Below are 6,337 nucleotides of genomic sequence, written 5' to 3'. Positions count from 1 at the left end.
TGAAAAATACAATAACTTAAATGAAAAATACACTAGAAGGAAACAATAGCAGAATAACTGAGGCAGAAGAATGGATAAGTGACCTGGAAGACAGAATGGTGGAAATCACTGCCTGGAAGAGAATAAAGAAAAAAGAATGAAAAGAAATGAAGACAGCCTAAGAGACCTCTAGGGCAACATTAAACGCACCAACATTCGTATTATAGGGGTCCCAGAAGAAGAGGAGAGAGAGAAAGGACCCGAGAAAATATTTGAAAAGATTATAGTCGAAAACTTCCCTAACATGGGAAAGGAAATAGCCACCCAAGGCCAGGAAGCACAGAGAGTCCCAGGCAGGATAAAGCCAAGGAGAAACACGTCAAGACACATAGTAATCAAATTGACAAAAATTAAAGACAAAGAAAAATTATTAAAAGCAAAAAGGGAAATACAACAAATAACATACAAGGGAACTCCCATAAGGTTAACAGCTGATTTCTCACAGAAATTTTGCAAACAAGAAGGGAGTAGTATGATATATTTAAAGTGAAGAAAGGGAAGAATCTAAAACCAAGAATACTCTACCCAGCAAGGATCTCATTCAGATTCGAAGGAGAAATCAAAAGCTTTACAGACAAGCAAAAGCTAAGAGAATTCAGCACCACCCAACCAGCTCTACAACAAATGCTAAAGGAACTTCTCTAAGTGGGAAACACAAGAGAAGAAAAGGACCTACAAAAACAAACCCAAAACAATTAAGAAAATGGTCATAGGAACATACATATCGATAATTACCTTAAACGTGAATGGATTAAATATTCCAACCAAAAGACATAGACTGGCTGAATGGATACAAAAACAAGACCCATATATATGCTATCTACAAGAGACCCACTTCAGACCTAGGGACACATACAGACTGAAAGTGAGGGGATGGAAAAAGATATGCCATGCAAATGGAAATCAAAAGAAAGCTGGAGTAGCAATTCTCATATCAGGCAAAATAGACTTTAAAATAAAGACTATTACAAGAGACAAAGAAGGACACTACATAATGATCAAGGGATCAATCCAAGAAGAAGATATACCAATTATAAATATATATGCACCCAACATAGGAGCACCTCAATATAAGGCAAATGCTACTAGCTATAAAAGAAGAAATCGACAGTAACACAATTATAGTGGGGGAACTTTAACACCTCACTTACACCAATGGACAGATCATCCAGACAGAAAATTAATAAGAAAACACAAACTTTAAATGACACAATAGGCCAGATAGATTAAATTGATATTTGTAGGACATTCCATCCTAAAACAGCAGATTAAACTTCTTCTCAAGTGCACATGGAACATTCTCCAGGATAGATCACATCTTGGGTCACAAATCAAGCCTCAGTAAATTTAAGAAAATTGAAATCATATCAAGCATCTTTTTTGGCCACAATGCTATGAAATTAGAAATAAATTTTAGCAAAAAAAACGTAAAAAACGTGAACACATGGAGGCTAAACAATACGTTACTAAATAACCAAGCGATCACTGAAGAAATCAAAGAGGAAATCAAAAAATACCTAGAGAAAAATGACAATGAAAACACAATGATCCAAAACCTATGGGATGCAGCAAAAGCAGCTCTAAGAGGGAAGTTTATAGCAATAAAAGCCTACCTCAAGAAACAAGAAACATCTCAAATAAACTATCTAACCTTACACCTAAAGGAACTAGAGAAAGAAGAACAAACAAAGCCCCATGTTAGTAGAAGGAAAGAAATCATAAAGATCAGAGCAGAAAGAAATGAAATAGAAACAAGGAAAATAACAGAAAAGATCAATAAAACCAAAAGCTGGTTCTTTGAGAAGACAAACAAAATTGATAAACCTTTAGCCAGACCCATCAAGAAAAAGAGGGAGAGGACTCAAATCAATAAAATTAGAAATGAAAAAGTAGAAGTTACAACAGGCACCGTGGAAATACAAAACATCCTAAGAGACTACTATGAGCAACTTTATGCCAATAAAATGGACAACCTGGAAGAAACGGACAAATTCTTAGAAAGGTATAACCTTCCAAGACTGAACCAGGAAGAAATAGAAAATATGAACAGACCAGTCACAAGTAATGAAATTGAAACTGTGATTAAAAATCTTCCAACAAACAAAAGTCCAGGACCAGATGGCTTCACAGGTGAACTCTATCAAACATTTAGAGACGAGCTAACACCCATCCTTCTCAAACTCTTCTGAAAAACTGCAGAGGAAGGAACACTCCCAAACTCATTCTACAAGACCACAATCACCCTGATACCAAAACCAGACAAAGATACTACAAAAAAGGAAAATTACAGACCAATATCACTGATAAATATAGATGCAAAAATCCTCAACAAAATACTAGCAAACAGAATCCAACAACACATTAAAAGGATCATACACCATGATCTAACGGGATTTATCCCAGGGATGCAAGGATTCTTCAATATACGCAAATCAATCAATGTGATACACCATATTAACAAATTGAAGAATAAAAACCATATGATCATCTCAATAGATGCAGAAAAACCTTTTGACAGAATTCAACACCAATTTATGATAAAAACTCTCCAGAAAGTGGGCATAGAGGGAACCTACCTCAACATAATAAAGGTCATATATGACAAACCCACAGCAAACATCATTCTCAATGGTGAAAAATTGAGAGCATTTCCTCTAAGGTCAGGAACAAGACAAGGATGTCCACTCTCACCACTATTATTCAACGTAGTTTTGGAAGTCTTAGCCACAGAAAACAGAGAAGAAAAAGAAATAAAAGGAATACAAATTGGAAAAGAAGAAGTAAAACTGTCACTGTTTGCAAATGACATGATATTATACATAGAGAATGCTAAAGATGCCACCAGAAAACTATTAGAGTTAATCAATGAATTTGGTAAAGTTGCAGGATCCAAAATTAATGCACAGAAATCGCTTGCATTCCTATACACTAACAACGAAATATGAGAAAGAGAAATTAAGGAAACAGTCCCATTCACCATTGCAACAAAAAAAATAAAATACCTAGGAATAAACCTACCTAAGGAAGTAAAAGACCTGTACTCAGAAAACTCTAAGACACTGATGAAAGAAATCAAAGATGACACAAATAGATGGAGAGATATACCATGTTCTTGGATTGGAAGAATCAATATCATGAAAATGACTATACTACCCAAAGCAATCTACAGATTCAATGCAATCCCTATCAAATTACCAGTGGCATTTTTTACAGAACTAGAACAAGAAATCTTAAAATTTGTATGGAGACACAAAAGACCCTGAATAGTCAAAGCAGTCTTGAGGGAAAAAAACGGAGCTGGAGGAATCACACTGCCTGACTTAAGACTATACTACAAAACTACAGTAATCAAGACAATATGGTACTGGCAGAAAAACAGAAATATAGATCAATGGAACAGGATGGAAAGCCCAGAGATAAACCCACACATCTATGGTCAACTAATCTATGACAAAAGAGGCAAGGATACACAATGGAGAAAAGACAGTCTCTTCAATAAGTTGTGCTGGGAAAAGTGAACGCTACATGTAAAAGAATGAAATTAGAACACTCCTTAACACCATACACAAAAATAAACTCAAAATGGATTAAAGACCTAAATGTAAGACTGGACACTATAAAACTCTTAGAGGAAAACATAGGAAGATCACCCTTTGACATAAATCACAGCAAGACCTTTTTTGACCCACCTCCTAGAGTGATGGAAATAAAAATGAAAATACACAATTGGGACCTAATGAAACTTAAAAGCTTTTGCACAGCAAAGGAAACCATAAACAAAACTAAAAGACAGTCCTCAGAATGGGAGAAAATACTTGCAAATGAAGCAACTGACAAAGGATTAATCTCCAAAATATATAAACAGCTCATGCAGCTCAATATCAAAAAACAAACAACCCAATCCAAAAATGGGCAGAAGACCTAAATAGACATTTCAAAAAAGAAGACATACAGATGGCCAAGAGGCACATGAAAAGATGCTCAACATCACTAATTATTAGAGAAATGCAAATCAAAACTACAATGAGGTATCACCTCACACCAGTTAGAATGGGCATCATCAGAAAATCTACAAACAATAAATGCTGGAGAGGGTGTGGAGAAAAGGGAACCCTCTTGCACTATTGGTGGGAATATAAATTGTTACGGCCACTATGGAGAACAGTATGGAGGTCCCTTAAAAAAATTAAAAATAGAATTACTATATGACCCAGCAATCCCACTACTGGGCATATACCCAGATAAAACCATAATTCAAAAAGACACATGCACCCCAATATTCATTGCAGCCCTATTTACAACAGCTAGGTCATGGAAGCAACCTAAATGCCCATCAACAGACGAATGGATAAAGAAGATGTGGTACATATATACAATGGAATACTAACCATAAAAAGGAACGAAATTGGGTCATTTGTAGAGACGTGGATGGACCTAGAGACTGTCATGCAGAGTGAAGTAAGTCAGAAAGAGAAAAACAAATATCGTTTATTAACACATATATGTGGAATCTAGAAAAATGGTACAGATGAACTAGTTTGCATGGCAGAAATAGAGATACAGATGTAGAGAACAAATGTATGGGTACCAAGGGGGGAAAGCAAGGGGTGGGAAGTGGGGGGTTGCATGAATTGGGAGATTGGGGTTGACATATATACACTAATATGTATAAAATAGATAACTAGAAAGAGCCTGCAGTATAGCACTGGGAACTCCACTTCACTGTACTGAAGAAACTAACACAACATTCTAAAACAACTATACCCCAATAATAAATAAATAAATAAGTAAATAAATAAATATTCTTAAATATATTGATACTTTTTTTAAAGTGTGTTTTGTCATTTATTATGTCCTACTTATTGTATAATATAAAATAGTAAGTTTCCAATATGGGCAAAGGATTATGTTCAAAATCTTATTTCTTTTAAGTTTTTAAAATTATATTCTATTCTAAGCTATAATACAGTTTTGGTGGCAACATCTAGAACTTTCTTCCCACCTGAAATACCTTTTTGTCCTTAAATTTCAATTCAAAATTCAGTTGAAATTGATAATATTCCCCAGAAATTAGCACATATTCAGAAAAACTTCAGACAAGAACCTACTGTACAATATGTCTGTAATGAGCTACTTAAATCATGCTATCATATGCAATTCTAGTTTTAGTCTGTACTTTTATATCATGAAAATTATAGAATTTTGCCACATTTCTATACATCTTAGTCACAAAATAGCAAGACTTGAATTACTCTTTTTGTTGATTCTTTTTTTTTTAACATCTTTATTGGAGTATAATTGCTTTACAATGGTGTGTTAGTTTCTGCTTTATAACAAAGTGAATCAGCTATACATATACATATATCCCCATATCTCCTCCCTCTTGCATCTCCCTCCCACCTTCCCTATCCCACTCCTCTAAGGTGGTCACAAAGCACCGAGCTGATCTCCCTGTGCTATGTGGCTGCTTCCTGCTAGCTATCTCTTTTACATCTGGTAGTGTACATATGTCCATGCCACTCTCTCACATCGTCCCAGCTTACCCTTCCCCCTCCCTGTGTCCTCAAGTCCATTCTCTACGTCTGTGTCTTTATTCCTGTCCTGCCCCTAGGTTCTTCAGAACCTTTTTTTTAGATTCCATATATATGTGTTAGGATATGGTATTTGTTTTTCTCTTTCTGACTTACTTCACTCTGTATGACAGACTCTAGGTCGATCCACCTCACTACAAATAACTCAATTTTGTTTCTTTTTATGCCTGAGTAATATTCCATTGTATATATGGGTCACATCTTCTTTATCCATTCATCTGTTGATGGACACTTAGGTTGCTTCCATGTCCTGGTTATTGTAAATAGAGCTGCAATGAACATTGTGGTACATGACTCTTTGTGAATTATGGTTTGTCAGGGTATATGCCCAGTAGTGGGATTGCTGGGTCGTATGGTAGTTCCATTTTTAGTTTTTTAAGGAACCTCCATACTGCTCTCCATAGTGGCTGTAACAAATTACATTCCCACCAACAGTGCAAGAGGGTTCCCTTTTCTCCACATCCTCTCCAGCATTTATTGTTTGTAGATTTTTTTTCACACACACACACTGTATTTTATTTTTACAAGAGATAAATAGACTGACACCAAGCATTGTAAATGGATGACCACAACAAAAGCAACAATGATTACAATTACCAAACACGAAACACACTCATACTATGTCATAATATTGACATTCAGTCCAGTAATCCTCCACTGTAACAGCTCCTTTACTTTGCAGTGAAAATTGATTTCTATATTCTTTG

Source organism: Balaenoptera borealis (assembly GCF_965194805.1).
Source record: "Balaenoptera borealis genome assembly, chromosome: X".
NCBI lineage: Eukaryota > Metazoa > Chordata > Mammalia > Artiodactyla > Balaenopteridae > Balaenoptera > Balaenoptera borealis.
The sequence above is the reverse complement of the archived record's forward strand: the minus strand, read 5'-3'. Positions refer to the sequence as shown.